General features: G+C 42.7%; 1 protein-coding gene across 23 annotated transcripts in view; it reads left to right on the top strand.

Annotated features, from left to right (window-relative positions):
* The window catches only part of MBNL2 (muscleblind like splicing regulator 2), a 156835-nt gene that overhangs the window by 77029 nt on the left and 57450 nt on the right, over positions 1-22356 (top strand). For 2 of the 23 annotated variants that reach the window (XM_069467655.1, XM_069467652.1), the window contains exon 3: positions 8979-9036. The exons of the other annotated variants lie outside the window; for them this stretch is intronic. The gene's annotated coding sequence lies outside the window, so the exon portion shown is untranslated. The remainder of the gene's footprint in view (positions 1-8978; positions 9037-22356) is intronic. 23 annotated transcript variants of the gene reach the window in all.

The following is a 22356-nucleotide window of genomic DNA, read 5'->3' as shown; positions in this document are numbered from 1 at the left end:
TGTGGACTGTCTGGGGCTGGGCCACCAGTGTGAAGGACTAGGACATAAATGGGAAACTCACCCCTTGGTGGTCCTTATTTTACTTGCTCCACCTGAACAAAGAACAAAGAAGCAAACACTTCTAGGAAAACTTGAAGGGCTTTCAGCACCAGAAAGGTGGGGAGTATGGGGAGGAAGTAGGTGTCCTACTTATTAGCTCATTTTTCATGGGGAAGAAACATGCATGGGAAGGAGAGAGCCTTTGGACATTGGTCTCCTGGGGCTCAGTGGAGCCCGACAAAGAAAAAGAAGAAGGCTCAAGGACTATAAGGTCATGTCCATTTGGGAAGCAAACATGGATGGATTCTCAACAGAATTTTAGGAATTTATGGAAGCTCAACCTTGGTGAGATCATTCAGTGCTCATGAGGTCTTCTTGCATGCCCAGCCCTGTAGACTCTTGACTTCTATCAACACAGCATCTTATTCATTATATTCTCGCTCTGGGCATGTTTCTGTTATCTCCCTAGTTAAATTGAAAACCTTTTTGAATGATAGAGAGGAAGCCTCAATCTTACAGGTCCCTTCTCCAAGCATCCAGCATATAGTATATCTTCAATAAAGCCATATTGATTTGATTGGTGATTGATTAATTATTTGACCTAAAATCCTAGTTGGTTGTCAAAAGATCCCCCTTTTATTTTTCTTGGTGGATACAAGTTTAGTGACACTAGTAGAGGCAAACTTTGCCTTTCAACTTTTAACTTTCATTGATTTTTCCACTGTGTGTGCCAAAGCCTTAAATTGATTCCAGTTGCTTAAAAGAGATGTGTATTTTTCTTCTACACATTTTAAGAAAAAAAAAAAACATATTTTCCCTAGACTAAACCAAAACCAGATAGTTTTTCCGGAAATGTACGAATGAACAACAAAGTGGTTACTTTGGAAGCTGACATACCATTATATTGGATTTCAGAAAAATCAAGTAATCCCATATTTCATGTGACTCCAGGTGAAAGAAAAAATATTTAGTCAGTAACAAGAAAGGGAAAATAAATTTAAAACCTCTTTTGTGCAGATTTGTGATATAAAAACTGAACAATTTAATGTAGAAGCAATGTGATAAATTATATTAGTCAGTAAATATGAATTGCTTTTTAGACAAAAGAATCTCCGTGACATTTTTGCTGTTTAAAGATAAAATTATTTCTCTTTCTAGATGATAGAATCATGAAGTCTTGGACCTGGAAAAAATTTCAGAGAATTAAATTATTTTCCAGCCAAGTGCCAAGATAGTGACTCCTTTAGGGCAAGGATCATATTTTCTGTTTCCCTTTTCAAGATGTCCACAATGCTGAGTCAAAAACTGTGCACTCAGTTCTCTTAAATAACAGCCAATGATGGGGATGCTGTTCACAGCTATAGGTGGTAAAAAAAAAAAAAAAAAAGATCTCATGTTCACTTTCTGGAACTGTGTTTCTCTTTGATAACAGCCCAATTTGAGCCATAGAGCTATTGTAATAATAAGGATTACGTCTTTGGGATTTTCCCTGTGTCACTCATTTAAATGTCATGCAAAGAGCTACACTGGTGCTTTTGTTGCCTGACGAGCCTTGGCTGGCTGCCACGTGCCTGCCAGCCCCAGTTCAGAGAGGGCTGCACACTGACCTGCGCGTTCCAAAACCGTCGCAAGGGCCTTACCTTTATATCACCACAGTACAGTGACTTACAATGATTCCAGATCAATACTCTTCTCAGAGTTCATCTAGGAAGTCCTACCAGCTGTCACGTAAGGGTAATTAACACATCTCTCTCAATTATGCATGCTGGTGGAAGAATTTCAAACATTTGGCTGGATAACAAATCCATCCCCTCTGTTAGAAAAAGGTCATCCCTCTGGCCATCTGGATATTTACTTTTCTTTAGCAATGAGCTTCATGGAATTTTCTGTTGGAGGGGGAAAACGAGGGGGACAAAGGGAAAGTCCTAGTAAAAATGATATATCACGTTCAAGACTGCCCATGCCCATATACCACCAATCTTAAATCTTATATTCAGCCTTCATTTTACTTATTCCACTGTCTATTAACATACGTCATGTTTAGTCAGCACACTACTGTGACAAGAGCTGTCTTAGATGACCCTAAAGTCTTACTATTATTAATTGCCATAGGAGAATATTTCTTTTCCCTCCTATGTGTTTGTAAAGGGTACAAGCAACCACTTTGAGGGGAGTTGAGAAAGAACAGGCACGGAGAAGGGTGCAAGGATGGGGAAGTTCCTGCTCTTAGGGAGGGTGAAGTCTGGCAGGAGGGAACACACAAGTGATTGTGAGACGATGCTCATAATTCAATCTCCAGCAAGGTAAGTGAAACAAAGCCCTGTGGAGGAGGAGACGTTTTTGAGTGGGACTGGGAAGGCGAGGAGGAGGCCAGGGCGTCTGCGAAGGGCCTGTGGGAGGAGAGGATGAGGGCATTCTGGGCAGAGGGAGCCCACGAGCACGGACGCGGAGGCAGGAGAGCGTGGGTGTGTTGGAATCCGAGAGTAACTCGGTTGGACTGCAGTATAGAAGACCACGGGACACGTAGGGAGATAAATAACAACACACTGGAACAGGGTTGTGGGAGCGCTTGAATGCCCAAGTAAGGAATTTGGACTTTATTTGGTAAGTCCGGACAATGAAAGACTTTGAGCAGGGAATGAAAACATTTTTAAAATGAACTTTAACTCTGGTGGGGCAAAGGCAATATATGTAACCTAAACATTTGTACCCCCGTAATATACTGAAATAAAAAAATAATAATTAAAAATAAATAAATAAAATGATCTTTGCAACCAAGAGCGGTTGCACAGTGTCTCTCCCAAATTCATATGTTGAAGATCAAACCGCCGTCCCTCAGCTTGTGACTTATGTAAGAGACAGGAACTTTACAGAGGTAATCAGGTTAAAGAGAGGTCATTAGGGCGAGTCCTTAATAAAAGAGGGGATGAGGAATGTTGGAGACAGAGATGAGCATAGAGGCAGGACGATGTGAAGAGACACAGGGAGAACACAGCCATCTCCGGCCAAGGGTCCAGGAACGATCTCTCCCTCACCGCCCTCAGGAGGAACCAACCCTGCCCACACCTTGATGTTGGACTCCCAGCCTCCAGAGCTGTGTGAGGATAGATTTCTGTTGTTTGAGCCACTCAGTTTGTGGTACGTGGTCATGGCAGCCCTGGCAAACTGACATAGCTGAGAATGAACTGATGTGTGAGCCTCACAGAGGATGGTGGCAATGGCAATCAAAGGAAAAAGGAGAGATGAAACTGTCATAGAGATGCTTCCTGACCGAGCCCCTGGCAGATGTGTCAAGGGGTAGGGCACAGCCGGTAATAGGCTCCCCACGCTTTGATCAGAATTGGACATGCAAAGGCTTGGCCTCCGGTTCTAGCTCTGACTCCAAATACGATAGTTCTGTGATCCCAGACAAGTCACGTTCTCGCTCTGGCCTCAGTGTCTCTGTCATACAAGAAGATTGCTCTAGATCATCTTACAGATTCCAGTTCCAAGAACTTTTCACTGCACAATGCTCATTATATAAAGTTTTATGTTAGATACCATAAATACATGTTTGTATGCATGTCTGTGTGCACACGTGAGTGTGATTTATAGCCTGCCTGTCTATAGAGGGAATTGCAGGGAACTTTTAAAATTCAGTATCTTTTTTTTTTTTTTTTTTTAAGGAATAACCAAGTAGAAAATTGACCTAAAAGAAAAGAGAAACATATTACAGGTCACCTGAGATGAACTCATTATTGGATTGAATTTTAGCTCTGAGTTTCCTGGCAGTTAAGGCAAAAAGAAAAACATGTGCTCATTGTCTGATAAAAATCAATATAATATGATTAGTTCTTGAGAAAAACATGTAGATATGCTGAGTGCTCAGATAAGATTACATTTAAGAATATGTCAGTTCAAGATACAGTAAGAGCCATGCGAAAATCCATACTCTTTAATCTAATCATTCCACTTACGCTGAGGAAATAAAAAAAGGGGGGGGGGAGGACTGTGTCATGTGAAAATGCTTGTCACAAATTACTTATCAAAGTGCGGAACTGTAAAGAACCAAACTGGGAGAAATAGTTAATTGTGGTGCATTCATTCAAGCAAATAGAACACAGGCATTGTAAACAAGAAGACTCTCCGCAGCAGAGAGAAACGAAGTGTATGATGGGCTCGGTGACAATAATCAGGAGACAAAATTACTCACCAAGATTATAACCATATAAAAGTATGAAAAATGCCAAAAGTGAGTCCTCAAACACAGTAGTAATTATAGTAGGGTGGTGCCCTTCAGGTTGAATTCCCCTTCCCCCATGTTTTCCAATTTTTTATAATGTTTATAATTAAATTTAAGAGAATAAGCCACATAAGCTTTTTGTTCTAGCTACGCTTTATGGGATTACATTTTTTAATTAAAAGAAAAGAAAAACATTTCAGAAATGCAAAATTAGCAAAGTGAAATTGTATTACTTGGAAAGAGCTGTTCATCAATTTCTTGAGATAGCTTTGGTTTTTTAGAAGCCATTTTTTTTTTTTTTTTTAAAGTGTAACTGTGTGGTGGTCATCAGAGGCCTTCCTTGTTTGCTTTGGGGTCATTGAAGCTGGCTGAATTAAGCATGTGTTGAAATACTGTTAAGGGCTAGTGCTGGGTCAGGGTTCAGCAGTCCCCTGTCCTTAGCACCCTTCTAGGTCTCCACACTTTGGTTAAATCTCAAGTGAACACCCAGGTGCCAGTATTCCTCCTTTTGCATAACCTGCCCCATTTTCTATTGTAGATAATTCTTCTCTGTGCCATTCTTGATCTTGTTATTTCTTTGAAGTAAGAAAAAGGCTTCTACTCCTGGTATTAACTTGAATGAAACCAACTAATTATTTATGACCAAGAACTAGCTATTAGTGTTGAGTTGAAACATTATAAAGTTTTAAAATTTCAAATCCCCATGGCATGTGAGAACATTCTAGAAATGATCCAGCCCAGGCAATAACTTGAAAAAACAAATTCACAGAAGAAAATTATAGATACACATGTCAACTATTGCCCCAGCCTTTGGCAAAGTGCTTCCAAACACACATAAATCAATCGATGCAATATACTATGTTAATAGAATGAGGGGAGTAAACACATAATTTTAACTGATGCATAAAAAGTGCTTGATAAAATCTGATATCCTCTAATGATCGAAACGAAGAAGTTTCTCTTCTACTTGCAGCACTTCTCCCACCTTACCTCTTTTTTCTGGGCTCTTTTCCTGATTTTGCGACTTTTATATATTTTTTCCATGATGTCTACTATTTTCTTTCTACTCCAACATCTTCTTTTACGGGAGGCAAGGGATTAACAAATTACTTTGCACTGAAGTTTTAATGACTTCAGGGTTATTGTCATTGTAAAAGGCCTTGCCCAGAAAAATTAGGAAATACCTCCAAGAAATGAGTCTACAATGGTGGGTCTCACAGACCAGGAGATGCTAGAAATGTCTCTCTTTCCCATAGGTCTTAATGACTCATAGTTTGCTCTAACCACAGCCATTGGGTTTAGAATTTAAATATCAGTAGCTCACACCTTACATTTGTTTTTATTACTTATTATTTGCTACTTAAAGGCTTTTGAAGAATTTAAATTCCTCTTCTAATATTGAAAAATTATCTCTGAGTGCCTATACTGCTAAGTGTGTTTTCACTATCTGTTGATTGGGAGCATATCTTACAAAAGTTATTGTGATTTCAATTAACGATTGTACATCTGAATCTGCATTTTGTTCCTCACAGCAGAATTTCTAACTTGGGAAACTGTCGCACATGTCCTTGCAAGGCACCATTTATTCAGGCTCCCAGCAGCGTGTGGTGGTGCATGCAGCCACCTTTCCCGGGTGAAAACTCCACGTCCACTGGGGTAGCAATGGCCTGCAGAGGGAAACACCAAGAAGGTCCGAGGAAAATAAATTCTAGAAAATTCTCAGGAGGAATTGCATGTAGATTTGCCAAAGAGAAGTAAATGCTCCAATACCTGAAGACCATGAACTTGAAAGTGTCCCCCAAATTCTAAACGTCCAATGCCTTTAGCATTTGTCAGGCTAAAGGCAGATCGAAAGTGTTAACTTTAAATCCTGAAAATAGAAACTGAGCTATCAAAATTTACTTATTCCGAGGCAATTATCCATGCTTTTCCCTACTTTTCTTCCTTTCCACACACCTAGCTGCACTCCTGCCCACATAGGCCCTGCCCCTCACAGAAGGCAGAGCAGGAGCCACTAATCAGCTGTTTTCTTTGTGACACACCCCATCACAGTTTTTAAAATAGAAAATCTTATTGAAGAGAAGAGTGAGACTGGAGGAAATGGGATTTGAGGATGACCCTACACTGTGAGATGTAAAGGGAGTTGGCGGGAGTTTGACCAGGACTCTTCCCGGCCCCCTTTCTCTCCTCTCTCTGCTCCTGGAGGAGCGTCTGAAGTCCGCTGCCTCAATAGCCATTGGTGGGTGGCTTTCTCCCCACGGCCCTGCTCATAGCAGAGATGGCCCGATCCATTCCCAGCTGTTTGCAGTTTAAGGCTGAGGCAGAGGCTGCTGGGAGAGCCACCCGTCCCCTTTCAAGGAGGGCATGTGCACTGGAAATCGGGTGGCCGGCTGCATCTGGGCTTCTTGTGCTTAAGCCCTCTGCACTCTCCCAGGCTCTGGCCTGCTCGCTGGTCACAAGGGCAGGGCTAAATGGAGATCCTTATGAGATCAGCAGTATTTAGCAATCCGGAGTTTGACATAATGCACTTTCTCATAATTTATTAAAGTTGCTAATACATTTAAAAAATATGTGAAGAACATAGAAACCTCTCGGTAATATGGTCCAGTGCATTAACCCTCCATTGATTTTGCATCTCAATCAGAGTAAAAGCCAAAGTCCCCATGATGACCGGTAAGGTTCACCATCTGGTCACCTCACTGTCCTCACCTCCCCAGTCTTGGTTACTGCTCTTACCATCGCTCCCTCTGCTCCAGCCACACTGGCCTGCGTGCTATTCCCAGGATATTCTAGGCATGCCCCTGCCTCAGGACCATTGCACTCCCTGTCTCCTCTGCCCCGAATCTATTAGGATTTCTGCCTGCCGCCTTCACGTCTCAAAGGGCATCCTTGCACTCAGACCTTCTTTTTCTAACACCCCATCCAAAGTCGCGTTGCCGGCTACTCTGAGTGCCAGAAGAAAGCTTCTGCTCATGAGCAACTCACAGGAAAGGCCTGAGATGGGGTCCGACATTGACACTGATATTGATGGTGGTAACAGCAGGCATTAGGGGTTAGTGGCGCCGCAGAGGTACCGATGGTTAGAGAAGTGCAGAGAAGGGAAAAATGCTTTCTCAAGGAAGGCTGGGGAGTCACTCAAGTGGGGGAAGGTCAGCTAAGCTGGGCCTTGATAGGGAAGTGGAATTTGGATAATTCAAACCAGGGATGAAGATAGAGGAGTGGAAGCAAACTCATAGAGGAGGCAGAAAGGTATAAGGCCTCGGGTTTTCCCAGCTCCTCCTGGGCTTGGATCAGGGTTGCGTGAAAAGGAAGCTCACTCTGACAACGTGGAAGGCCTTGTTCACAGGCAAGAACACCTGCATGTGATTCAGAGATGCAGGGAGGAGGGTGTTCTCTGGGGGTTCTGTGGAGGAGAGAGGAGTACCCAGGGCCGTAACTGAGGAAGCTTGCTCACGGCTGTCAATTCCTTCCATATATACGCCCGGGACGTCCAGGTACACACTTGCAGACCGCACTTCTCTCCTGGCTCTAGATTCCTGCACCCAACTGCCGACTTGGTGCCTCTCCTTCGATGTCTTCCAGGCATCTCAAACTTAATACATCCAGAATGAGATTCCAGCTGCGTTCCCTACGCCTGCTGGAGCCATGCCTTCCGCATCTTGACTGATGACAAGTCCACCCTCCCAGCAGCCCCAAACTTTGAGTTATCCTGACTGGTCTCTTTCACACTTCACATCCATGTGTCAGCAAGTCCTATTGGCTCTGCCTTCCAGACACAGCCAGCACCCACGCCTCTCACCTCCTCCACTGTCAGCAGCCCGGTTAAGCCTGGATGACGGCCACGGCCTTGCTGGTCTCCCCGTGCCTAGGGCCTACTCCGGGCCCTGCTGTCTCTCTCACAGCAGCCAGAGCCATCCTTCTAAACAGTCAGTCAGATCACATCACTCCTCTGCTCAAGATTCTCATTTCCTTCAAATAAGAAAACTAAGTCCCTACAATCAGGGCCCTATCGATCAAGCTGTGGTTGCTTCTCAGACCCCCTCTCCCGCGCTGCCTACCCTGGCTCCCGGGGCCCCGGTTCCCCAGCCTCCTGGCTGACCCCTGATGGGCCAGGCATGCTGCCTCCTGGGGCCTTTGTGCTGCTGTTCTCTCTCCCTGCGATGTGCTCCTCCGGCAACAGGCAGGCCCACTCCCCACCTCCTCGACTTACCCTCTTAGTGAGGCTGGCCCTGCCTACCGAACTCAAAAGGGCACCCTGCCCGTCCTACTTAACACTCGTTCTTCCCCAAAGCCCTCAGCACATTTTACAGTGTAGCTTGTGTACTGTCCTCATTGCTTATTGCCTGTGCCCCTAACCAGAAGCTGAGTTCCATGCGGATGGGGCATTTGCAAGTTTCGTTATTTATGTATCCCATGTTCCTAGAATACCGCCCAGCCCATAGCAGACGGACAGCAAATGTTTGTCTAGTGAATGAAGGGTGGGGAGCGGTGGCGGGGAGGTGGATGTGGCATCCACGGTCCGCACTGGCCCACATCTGACGGCCCGCCCTGGCCTGACGGTGCCTGTGGGACCGAAAGGGGGCGGGATGATGCGGGAGACCGGGTGGGTATGGGTCTAGGGCCGGATAACTCCTTCAGGGAGATGCTGGGCTTTGGATAAACGAAGCAGCATCACGGCTCAGCCCTGTGAGGTCCTGTAAGAGTCACGGTGGTCCAGGGCCGGGGCTCTTGCTTCTCGCTGCCCAGCTGTCTCTGTGGATCATGGAGGCAACCGGGTAAAACTAGGTAGCTAAAAATGAACAAAACACTGGGCCTGTAAAAGTGGCTCAAAACTGCATTCCCTCCTAGTGGACCCCACAAAGTGTCCAGCTATGACGTGCCCAGGACAGGCGGGTGTGTTCCATGTTGGGGTGATCTGAAGCAGGTGGACAGTTTCCCACCCTTCACCCTGCTGTTCCTAGGGAGACTCCCCCCCCACCCCCCACCAGGGCTTTAGGCCTTTTCAATAAGCAAAGCATTGATATATGCCTAATATATACATGCATAACTCTTAAACCATAGTGTTAGAGATATACAATCCATTTGTCTGCCTGAAATCCAGGTGCTCATTTGCAGATTTTGAAAGCTTGTGATCTCCCCGTAGCAGGGTAGTCTCTGAGGCTGTCAGCGGTGCCGCCTCCTGCCCTAATAGATGGAGATATGCTGACAGTGGCCTACTTTGGGTATTCCTTCAATTATTAGTTTGATGTATTAAAAGTCAACCATATTTATAAAATATACTCAATCACTTTAATTGGATTTGTAAAAATGTATGAGTTATGAAATATTACATGGTTCTTCTGGCTAATATTTGATTTAAATATTACTTATTCCTATACTGTCTTTCCTTTCTTCTAGTCATGTACAATATGCATTGCAGATCTAGAGTTTCTCAAAAATAGGAGCTATTTACTTTTTATCTTTATATCCTCTTGGGCCTAGCACAGTGCTAGACAGTACACAGTAGGAATGGATAATTTATATCAGAGAGTGTGGGAGTTCTGGAGCCAGTCTGAGTAAGTTCAAATCTTGGATCTTCCCCTTACCAGCTGTGTGATCTTGGGCAAGTTAACCTCTCTGTGCCTTGGTTCCATATTTGCAAAATGGGGATAAAAATAAGACCTACCCCAGGGGCTTATTGTGAACACTAAAATCATTTCTGTAATGCACTTTGCACCATGCTTGGCACATTGTGAGAATTCAGTAAACATAATTTTTTTATAATTATATGAATAAGTGAAAGAAGTATACTGATTAAGAGCAATGGCTTTGGGGGGGGGGGTCACACTATCTGGATTCAAATTCTGAGTATACCTCTTGCTACTTACATACTCTAGGATAGGACAATCTCCCCACACCTCAATTCTCCCATCTATCAAATAGAGATATTAATAGTGCCTCCCTCTCAGAAATTTGTCTGAGATTATGCATTTGAAACATTTAGCACAGCACCTAACGTGCATATAACTATTCAATAATAATAATATAGGTGTTTATTTGCATTCAATAAATACTACCAAGTATTATTACCATATATGTAATTCTTTTTAGAAAACCTAGAAAACCATTAGACTCTCTAATAATGAATGGATCAATCCAGTTTATAAACAAATCTGACCAGCAGTTTCTGGACTATGTAGAGCTTAGGTATGTAACCACCATGGAGGGATGCGGAACATCTGGGGTTTGCTGAGGGAAAATCCTTCTTCCACAAACAGCTCATAGGCAGGTCCCAAGAGGGAGAGGAAATAATGTCCTATCTCACGGTTTGGCTGGATTTATCAGGAGAGACCCCAGAGTCTGGAGTTAGTCCTGCCCACTGGGCCAAAGAGATGCAAATTCAGATGCTGACTTCAACCCTGGGTATGTTGTCTCAAAGTCTCCATCGGCTCTAGGTACATTTTTTTTTTTTTTTTTTTTTTTTTTGAGACAGAGTCTCACTCTGTTGCCCAGGCTAGAGTGAGTGCCGTGGCGTTAGCCTAGCTCACAGCAACCTCAAACTCCTGAGCTCAAGCGATCCTCCTGTCTCAGCCTCCCGAGTAGCTGGGACTACAGGCATGCACCACCATGCCCGGCTAATTTTTTCTATATATATTTTTAGCTGTCCAAATAATTTCTTTCTATATTTAGTAGAGATGGGGTCTCACTCTTGCTCAGGCTGGTCTCGAACTCCTGAGCTCAAACGATCCGCCCACCTCGGCCTCCCAGAGTGCTAGGATTACAGGCGTGAGCCACCGCGCCCGGCCTCTAGGTACATTTTGGAGAAACATTCGGCAGCAGGAAGTCTGAGAAAAATTAGCAGGTGTCTACTGAGAGTGGGCCACAGAGAGGGCAGATCTAGGGGGGTGATCCTCAGAAAGTCTGGGGGTGAGCAACAGACATGCAGCAGGGCGTTTACAGATGCAAAGGCAAAAAGTGGAAGCAGGAGGGGGCCAGGGTCTCAGACCTTGAACTTGGAGGCTAAGAGGGAAGCCCTGTGGGACCCTGGAGCATGAGACGTACGCCCAGTGGATGCAGCCGTGCAATTATCAAAACTGGGCCACTGATTCTGCCTCCGTTCACGGTTTGTCCTGGGAATGCAGGCCTAGCTGGGGGAGCTCTAGCCAGGCCCAGCTGTGCAAGGAGGAAGAGTGCTCAAGGCCTGGCCTAATGAGGAGGAACGGATGGGTAGGTGGTTGGCAGGGTGGCTTAACAGGGCTCTTTTCTACCACTGTCCCTCTGGGGCATCAAAGTGCCAGTAAAGGTGTCCTCAGTTCAGTTCATAAGTGACGCTACAACAATGCACATCTACCTTTATAAAAGCATCTTCGAAATGCTGGCCAAATTCACCCATTTTCTTTGACTTCCCTCCTGCTTGACTGAATGCTTTTTTTTCCCCTCCACAAAATTTTAATATCAAGGACAGTTTTTATCAAGTCATTCTCTGTAATCAGAATATAAAAATTATCCCAACATTTCTCTTTGAAAATGGATCTTCAGAGACTCAGTAGGCCTTTATGCATTACTAATGAGTTCTTTAGTGAAACATTTTATCTTTTACTAAAATAAATCTCTCTTATTAAATTTTCCATATGAGAAATCTGATAGCGTTTAAGCTGACTAGTTGCATTGGTAGAAAATCATTGTACTTGTTAAGGATTTGGGGGGTTGTCATAGTTTATTTTTGAGCAAATGAGAGGGGGAATCTTGTTACCTGAGTTCATGAAAAACATCAGAACACACATTTACAGAATCAAATCTTAGTGTTAGAAGACACTATGGTGTTTTACTGGTGTAACCTCCATCTCATGAAAAAATAATATTATCTAGCATTTCTTACAGGAAAACTGTGTTAGTTTTCTAGGGCTGCTATAACAAGTGTCATAAAACAGATGGCCTAGAACAAGAGAATCATTCTCGCACAGTTTTAGAGCCAGCAAAGCCATGCTCCCTCTGCAGGTCCCGGGGAAGGATGTGTCAGGCCCTTCTCCTGGCTCTGGCTGCCTCAGACCTTCCTTGGCTTAAAGGTGGCTGTCTTCTCCCTGTGTCTCTTCACATTGTCTTCCTTCTGTGCTCAGGTCTGTGTCCAAATCCTCCCTTCTTATAAGGGCACTAGTCATACTGGCTTAGAGCCCACCCTAATCATCTCCTCTTAACTTGAGCATATTTCTAAAGATCCTAGCTCCACCTAAGGTCCCATTTGGAGCCACTAGGGGTTAGGATTTCAATATGTCTTTTTGGGGAGACACAATTCAACCCAGAACACTGACCACCCACTGTGACCTCCTGTAAAGCTCGTTATCACACAAGGTCACTCAGTTTGTTCTAAACAAATCTCACATGTTGAGTCACAAATCTTTTACCCCATAGCTTCTCCCCTGGGCCATGAGGGGTAGTGGAGAAGGCACACGTTTTGGTGAGAGAAGGCCAGAATTTAGCCTTGGTTTACTTTAACAACATGACCTTGGAGAGTACCTTTAAATCTCTCTGGGCCTCATCTTCCTTACCTTTAAATTACAATAACATGGTACAGGGATGTTGTGAAGCTCTAATAAGATGCTGTGTGTGAAGAATGCTTTTTAAGGTGTGATATGAATGTTCCATTGCAAGTTTCTTAAAAACAGCTCTGCACAGGGGTGATGGCATGGACTTCGAGGCCAGTCCGCCAGGTTGACCACCCAGCTCTGCCACTTACTGGCCGTGTGACCTTGGAAAGTTACTTCCCCTCTCTGTGCCTCTGTTTCATCCCATAAAATGGAACTATTACCAGCACCTTCTTTAAGAGCTTATAGTGAAGAATAAATGGGTATCATCTTCGAGAAGCGTTTGGAAACTACCTGGTACACGATGTGCACAAGATTATATAAGTCTTTGCTATTTTTATCAAGGGTGGGGCCGTGGCTTAGTGTCCTGTGTGCAATTCCATCCCGGTTTCTGGAGGAGAGTAGATGCTCCAAAACTGTCTGGCAGATAAATAAAGGAACGGAGGCATGCCACTTCCACTCTCAGGGACACAGACAAGCCCCACACCTCTTCCGTGCAACTCTGTCAGCTTACCCTTCCCCAACCAGTGCATGAATGGCCCTGCCATGGTGCAAGATAAGATGCTGCACCCTACACCTTCCCAGGCTGTGTTTTCTGGGGGAAGTGCAGCTTCCCCCTGCTGCAGTTCAGGTCTGCAGGCCATTCCCAAGCTGTCACGTACATATGGTCCCTGACTTAAGATGGTTGGATTTACAGTTTTATTTGACTTTAGTGTAAAAGTGATACACATTCAGTACACTCTTCAACTCAAGAAGGGGTTACATGGGATAAACGCATCATAAATTGAAAGTACCGTAAGCTTAAAACGTGCTTTCAACATAGGATATTTTCCATTTACCATGGATTTATCAGGACATAACTCCAATGTAAGTCCAGGAGTGTCTGTCGTCCAAACCAGAGAGGAATGTTCTTTCCTTGTGTTGCTTGAAATGTACTCTTAAAAGAATGCTCTATTTTCCCACTTCTTTCAGTGTTTCTTAACCCAATCTTCCTCCCCGTCCTGCCCACCCCTTCCCTGTGCCTCCATCCATAGGCACCAACCCTTCTCCCACCTCTTGCTGGAAGCCTTCCCAACTCAGACAGAGGGCACTCTGGCTTTGTCACAGTATATTTGTAATCAGGTGTGACAGTCAAGATATTTTATGATAAATATCTTCCAGGTGGGCAGCAAAACCCCCTGCTGTGCAGGTTTAACTCTTTGATTTCTTGGGCCCAGGATGGGGAGATGCTGGGATGTTGGAGGAGAGACTGGAGTGGCCACAGAGAGGGGGGGGAATACTTGACATGAAGCAGGCTTGGGGCAGTGGCTATTTTCTACCTGGGAGAGAAATATTTCCAGGATTTTAATAAATGACACAGCTGCACCGGAGCACATGCGATAAATATCAGCCTTTAGGGCCAGCTGTCTGTCTGTGCCCAAATTCCAGGCAGCCCTCTGCAGGGGTAGGTGATTCACCATACGGTATTTCAAATCAGATTGAAAGGACTATGCAATAACAGAAGTCATGTAATAAGGTTTTGTGTCTTTGGATAGATTTCACCTATTTTAAAAATTGCCCAGCTTCTGGAATTGCAAATGGAGAATGATAATAAAAATAGCAGCTGATATTTACAGTCAGCCCTCTGTATCCATGGGTTCCACATCCATGGATTCAACCAATCATGGATTGGAAATATTTGAAAAAGATTGCACCTGTTCTGAACATGTACAGACTTTTTTTTTTTCTGGTCATTACTCCCTAAACAAGAGTATAACAACTATTTATATGGCATTTACGTTGTATTAGGTGTTATAAGTACAGCAATCTAGAGATGATTTAAAGTATACAGGAGGATGTGTGTAGGTTATGTGCCAATACTACACCATTTTACATCAGGGACTTGAGCATCCTGGATTTTGGTATCCGTAGGAGGTCCTGGAACCAATTCCCCACGGATCCTCGGGGACAACTGTACTTTGTTCCAGATGCTATGTGAAAGCCTTTATAAGTCTTCAGGAATTTAACCCCCATAAAGTGGTTGTGAATTATCCCCGCTTGTTTTAATCCTCTAAATGACCAACTCTCACTCCTCCCACCCCCAACTAGATAGTGTGATAAAGGTCTTATTTTACATATTAAATGTCCTTTCCTCTGGGGTCATCCCTGACCTCTAAACTAGGGAGAGCCCCCCACAATGTGTCCATGCAGCCTATCATGGCATTGATCATGATATCTTAATTGTCCATTTAATGTCACAGGGCTTGGCACCTAGAAAGGCTTCAATATATATTTGTTGAAGGAGAGAGAGAAGATCATTTGATGACACCCACTGAGTGCTCATTGTACCGTGGGCTTCGAAGAGAACAGCAAGGAGGCAGGAAAGGCCTGCTCTCCCCCACAGGAAAAATCCCCAGGCTGTGATATTGATATTTCATGGGACTTCTACTTCACCTGTGGCGCTGCACACGTTTATGAACGTGGTGTCAGAAAATCTAGACGCTATGAAGTCAAACAGCCACTAGACTGGTTTTGTGTTAGGTTGATATATTACCATAGTCCACACTAGCCAATGTACCTCTGTGACTCAGAAGACATTTATATTCTAGTTAAATAAAATAATTTTCAAATGAAGCATCTGGTGCCTGGAAGTTTGTTTCCTTGAATCTCTAGAGAACTGAGGGGCTATTTTTGGTCTCTCTGATTTCTCTTAACTGGCACACTTTCAGTTACCATATAAAATTAAAAGGATGAACAATTCTTACCAGTGAAGACAGGGGTTGGCCCCTTCATCAAACCGACACACAGCTCTCCCTAATCACAAGACACAGGTAGTATGAGAAATTGAAACTGCCCAGGCAACCAAAGTCCATTTTTTAAAAAAGGCTTAAACATACTTTGAAATGGCAAACTACAAACCATCGACCTACTTTGCCTTTCCTCCTCATTTATTAATTTATACATTTTGTTTACTTAAAATGGTCACAAAATTAATGTCAGGGGCCTAGGCCTATAGTGCTTGAAGGAAGGGGGCAGTTGTATTGGCATAATAATGAATGAGTCACCTATTCTGAAAGCACCTGTGCTGGCCTCAAGGTTCTCCCAGCCCTCTGGGGATTAACAAGCTGCCCTAAATGCAAATCCAGGGATGAGAACACTCAGATGCATTTGCAGCTCCCTTGAAGAAAGGCAAAAGCACCAGCCTTGGGGGAGAACTCTGGGCAGCATCCCAGAGTCCAGAAGAGCTGGGGAAATGATCCATCAGACCTATCTGTGTGGTTTTCTGGAAAGAAAATGCAAACTGACGTCTGGTCACCCACCTATGTAATTTGATTCCCACTTTCCCTTCTCCTCCCCCTAACTCATAGCTGTGCAACCGGTGGTGGTGGGTGAAAGTAGAGGTGGCAGTGACTGCCTACCAGCATTTGTGATTTTCCCTCATTTACCCACCAGGCTACATTGCCAAATATTCCTTATATCACCCTATACATTTCCTCCATTCCATGGAAGCAACAGAGAAAAAGGAACATACTCCAGAAGAGAGAAGATTGTAAATATCCCATTTTGATCTGTCTTTAATAAGTACAAAATTTTATGCTGTTTACCAAAACAATCATCGCTTATCTAGACTATAAAAGATATATTATCATATAAATTGAACCAAATAATAAACAGAAAGAGCCTAATAGAGATTCATGCATAATATCTATGATATGAGCAATTGTTCATTTTGATGGACGTTCTGATTATCATTTGCTTATAATGATTCCCCGAATCTACAGTTTCCTTCTAATTTTAATGCCCTTACATAGTTGTATTTTATTTACTATGTTATGTAGTTGAAACTAATAACACAAAAAAGCTCATGTGACTCAATTAGTTTATTTAAATTCAAAAGAAGCCTAAAAGCCTAATCTGTCACTTGCCTTAGAGTGGAGCTACTTCAGCCCCACAGTTAATGTTATAAATTAAGCTCTGATGTAAATAACCATTTTATTTCCCTACATTTTTTACTTGCCCATATCCTTCCAGAAACATACTAGAGGAAGAAGAGGAGGTTCAGGCCAAATGTTAAACTCAGCCTTGGCCTACCTGACTCAGACCCATGAAAACCATGGACCAATAAAAATCAGCTCATTTACTCAAATCATAGCCTTTATTTTTCCCTGCTTTACAAAACCAGGAGAGGTTTTGAAACTGTAGGGAAAATGAGGCTGGGAACATCTAATACACCCGGCCAGTTTAGTCACTTAGAGAATATCTGCTAAACAACTTACACAGCACAAGGAACAAAACGGTGATCTGTTTGATCGAATTTTTCACTTCCAAGCTGGGCACACGGTGGGTACTTAATAAATCCTCCTAGACTTCATCGATTCTGACTTAATTCGCCACTTCTGCTGAATCTCCCCATGCCTCATCACGCAGATGTCTCATAATTCTCAGAACATATCTGGACCGTTACCAACATATAATACATCCCTGGTGTCACTGTTTACAGTAACTGCTGTTTTATGTGGCTTTCCCCTTTACTAGATAAGGAACATTCAAGGGGAAAATGGATGTGGGAGAAACATAGAAAGCAATTTACATTTTTTTCTGAGCAACTTCTGCTGTCTCTCGGGCTCTAACAACCATCACAGGGAGTTGAGATACGGGAATAAGATCAGCACCATTTGACGGATGAGAAAATTGAGGCACAGGGTATTGTAAATTATTTGTAAAAGTTCATATAACCACTATGGGATGAAGCCACAACTAGAATTCTGGGATTTCCCAACCATAATGCATAGCCGCTTTAAACTCTACATTAGTCATGCCATGTTGATCAGTCCTGGCAAGTTTCAGCAGGGGAGATAACAAAGAAAAACAGATCTGAGGCTCTCTGAAGGGGTAAATGACCGAAGCTGGCACTGAGAACAAGAATAACAAAGGGTTAAACAGCGTGGTAGGCCAGACGGAAGCACAGTGATAGGGAAACTGAGCAAGTACCAGAGAGGTTGTTTTTAATACCACGTATTTTTTCCTACTATGCAAAGAAAGTGTCAGTAGTAATAGTGATGATGATGATGATGATGATGGTAATGATAAAGCTTAGAGAGTGCTTACTATGTGCCAGGAACTGTTCAAACACTTTGTATGCATTAACTCTTAATCCTTATCAAAAGTCTTTACTATCACCATTTTATAGACGTGGCAACTGGAGGCTGCAAGGTCTCCAGTTGCCATGTCTAAGACTTGCCCAGGGTCTTATGGCAAGAACCGCAAAGCTGAATTTTAAGTCCAAGTAGTCCAGTTCTGAGACTATTTCTTTATTCATTAGTTTAAACTGCGTCTCCAGGAGAGATTCGAAGACAGAACAGGCTTCAGGAATGTAACTCCAGAGCAAGAGCATCTGTCCGGACCTTAGGGTTTCACTAAGCTGGTCTGGGTGTGTGGAATGCAAGAAATCTGACAGGCTCTTCCATGACTTTCCCATGGCCAGCTTTGGGGTCTCGAGCAGGCTCTCAGACTCAAAGTGTCCCTGAAGGCTGCTTTTGGAGCACGTACCATCTGCCCTCAACAGTAGAGTGAGCACTTGCTGTTCCACAGTCTGGCCTGCTCGCTGGAAAACATCATCACGTGTTGAAAGCGGCCAGTGGCCAACACAGAACAGGAAGAGGCCAAATTCAGAAGATCAGGCTGTGAGTCTGGCCCTCAACTGGAATGATTTTTCCCTCAGAGTTTTTTCTTTTCAGTCTGCAGATCAAGGACTCAGCCCACACAAAAATCACAATTCAAATTACATACAAGTAATACATACAGCAGGGGCCTATTTAACTGTTTGAATTGTAGATTATATAAAATCCGTTGCTTTTCCCATGGAAAACTAATGGGATATAGTTGTCTGATAGCTATTCCTATGGGCAAAAACTCCTATTGTTAATGGGAGAGTCTTTAACAATCTTCTAATTAATCTGTTTTCTTTTTGCTTCCATATTTTAATTGACTTTTTCAATTAGGAACATGCTAGAAAAAGATTCTAAAAATTACTTGTTTAAAAATAAGCAATTAGAAAAATCTCATTTCTCAATTTTGCTTCTCTTCCTCACACCAACCTGATTCTGAAGTCTCTTCTTAGCCAAAACTGCATTTATTCTATCCCACGCCATGTAATTTAATGGCCATGCAATTCTAATAGCTCCGATCTGTTCTTCTGCCAAGTACATATTACAGTTGTTTAGCATCTTTCTTTATCCTGTTGAGAATCGACATGAGTACGCTGTATTAGAATCTTCCATGGTCGCTTATTTTAATAAACTTAATTCAGCTTGAAATTCTAACTTGATAGTAACCATCTCCCCTAATCTAAATATTCCTGAAGTAGAGATTATTCTTGTAAGTAGAATAAACTGCACAAATCTAATGTAGACTCCATCAGAATTCTGTTAGTGTTTTTAAACAGGTGATCTCCAAACAATAGAAACTATGATAAAATTAGAAATATAACATCTAATAAGCAGGGGAAGATTTAAATGTAGCATAAAGCATAAATCTGATCTTGTTATTCTCCTACTTAAAAACTCTCAATGGCAATAAGTTCATATCCCTTTAGCCAGGCTCTCAAAGTTCTTGTTGTCCGGCTTCTGCCTCCTATTTCCTGCCTCATCTCTTGTCACCCCCATCCTCCTACCCACACCCCCTTCTGTGCTATAGCCTTAAAAAAAAACTGCTTGTCAGTCCCCAGATGGGACATTCTCCTAGCACACTATCCCCCTCTGAATGTTCTCATCATTCTAATCCTCCTCAAGACACACACATATACCACACACACACACACACACACACTTTGGCCACCACTCACTCCCTAGCCAAGTTCCTACTCATCCTTCAGGTCTCCATTTAAATGTCACTTCTCCAGAGACCTTCTCTGACCCATCAATCTCAATTCTGACCCTCGCCCACTATCCTTTTTCAGCATGCTCCTCCAGTACATGTATCACAATTTGTAATTAGGTCTTGATCTGTGACGTGATTTGGTTAACATCTGTTTTCTCTGCAAGTATGCAGTCTTCATGAAGGAAGACACCATGGCTTGTTTTTGTTCACCTTTGTTCAACTAGCCCTGAGCACAATGCCTGGGACGTAGTGGGATCTCAATAAATATTTGTTGAATGAATAAATGAATGAATGAGACCTTAGCCTGGAAATATACAACTACCTGCTGGTGGCAGACCTGGCATGTCCCACTTGGGGTGAGCAAAGCCCCCAAGGGTTTACGTGACCCTTGAGCTAGACTCTGGTGTGGGTCCATCTGACTGGCCATGACCAGGGCTCCCAGCTTCCAGTTCCTGTAAGGCCCTGCGCTCTGCAGTGGCATGCCCCCACCTCAAGCCCGCAGACGCTGCACCAGTCCCTATCACTAGACACTGCACCCTACTTCCCTTATCTCTCCAGAAACAGTGTTTTGCCAAGAACTAAAAGGAAGAGAAAGTTAAACCAAACCAAAACAAAAAACAAATCCCTAAAGCCACAAGGAAGATTTTTCCAGGACATTTTTGTCTTTATTTCTTGGACTAAAACCAAGAGATACTATTTTTGACACTTCTGTTTTGTTTCACAGTGATATACAAAGATGTTTTAGGCTTCTACACGCTGCCCTCTCTCACTCCCTTGTGACAAGCTGCTTTGATAATCAACAGTTTCTGTATGATGATGCATATCCTGGCAAATCTTATGCCTGAACAAAAACTTTCTTACAAATTGTTCACTGTGTCAAGTAGCTCATTATATTTTGACAATAGCATTTCCATTAGGATTTTAGAATCCTATAGGATCCCTTATTAAAATTCTGCTACCTAGAGTCTCTCAGGGTTTGAATTAGTATGCTTGAGACATCCCATGGTGCAACATCCTTCAACATATTAATACTAGATTGAGCTGGGATTCAGGGTTGTCTCTTTAAATATGGGCACTTGCAGAAGAAATACCCTGGAGAACTGAAAATGATTTTAAACACAAAATGCTTGAATAAGTGTAAATAAGTAGCTTTTATCATGTTTTAATGTGAAAGTTTATTCTATGGAAGAACCAAAGAGCCAATCAAAATACTACTAGATTGGTGATCCCATACTTACTGGAAGCAAAATACCATATAGAGATATTTTTCTTTCTTTAATGATAATAACATCATTTACTCAGTGCTTACTATGTGCTGGACATTTTTCTGAGCCTTATGCATGTGTTAACTCATTTAATCACACAACAGCACTAAGAGGAAGACACAATAATTATTTTCATTGTGCAAATGAAGAAAAAATTCGAGGAATTGCTCAAAGCCACATAGCTAGGAAAAAGCAGAGCCAAGTTATAAGCCGAGAACTGTGAGCTTAACTATTCCTCCGTTCCCCCAATGTGTAGGTCCAGGCAAATAATCACTTTCCATTCCCAAATTCTCATATATATTTTATTATATTTAATATTTTGTTATGCATCCTATTATTTTATGAAAGATAATGCTAGAGTTTTATCCTTCCTGGATGGTAAGTATTGCTAATAAATAGCTTGGCATACTGATATAATTGAGTCAGATAGACCAGGATTTAAAATCTAGTTCTGCCACTTACCAGTAAGATGACCTTGGAAATGTTCCTTAATCTTCTGAGCCCATCTGCTATTTTGTTTTTTGTTCCTATTTCTTTAGAGACAGGGTCTCACTCTGTTACCCAGGGTGGAGTGCAGTGGTCTGATCATAGCTCACTGCATGCTCGAACTCCTGAGCTCAAGCAATCCTCCTGCCTTGGCCTCCCAAAATGGTAGTATTACAGGCCTGAGCCACTATACCTAGCCCGCTGGCTGCTATTTTGTAAAGTAGGGATGATTACTACTGTTATAAGGAGAAAATGAGATAAACATATACAAATTTCCTGGGATGTAGGAGATCAATAATATTTCTTAGTAGGAGTATGTAAGGACATTAGGAAATGATATTAATTCTCATGAAAAAGAAGCTTCCATCAATAAATTACTAATTTGATGGCATAAACCATTTTCTATTAGCCAAAAATAGTATGTATAGTTCCCTAAAAGTCCCAGTTGTACCAAGGGATAATAGCATTTATAAGAAAATTGTATTTTTCCAGCCAAATCAAAATTTGTATATACAGTTACAAAGCTACATTAAAAGACTAGTGATCAAATTAACAATTATATGAGTGAACAAAATTAAATAGCCATACAGTTAGAAATGTGGACATTTCACTAATTCCATTCCCATTCTGTAGAATTCTGCTTCCCCCAATCTCTCCGTTAGACCCCCCATAGGTGCACCTTGTATACGTGAGCTTCTCTGGGTGTCAGCTTCCAAGTGCAGTGTTTGTGGCTGAAGAGAGTTTGGACTGAGGTTGTTAGAGAGAAGCCTGGCATGGCTTATCCTCTATACAAGAAATGTGTTCTGTTTAATCCTCCCACAACCAGCTGAAGGGCTATAGCTGTGTTCTGTTTCCTATGACCAACCACCTTCCATCATAGACGATCGGATCATATTTAGCCAGCAGACATAAAGACAGCCATTCC

This window comes from Eulemur rufifrons, chromosome 4 (genome assembly GCF_041146395.1).
Source record: "Eulemur rufifrons isolate Redbay chromosome 4, OSU_ERuf_1, whole genome shotgun sequence".
Lineage (NCBI taxonomy): Eukaryota > Metazoa > Chordata > Mammalia > Primates > Lemuridae > Eulemur > Eulemur rufifrons.
This window is presented reverse-complemented; position numbering and strand designations above follow the sequence as displayed.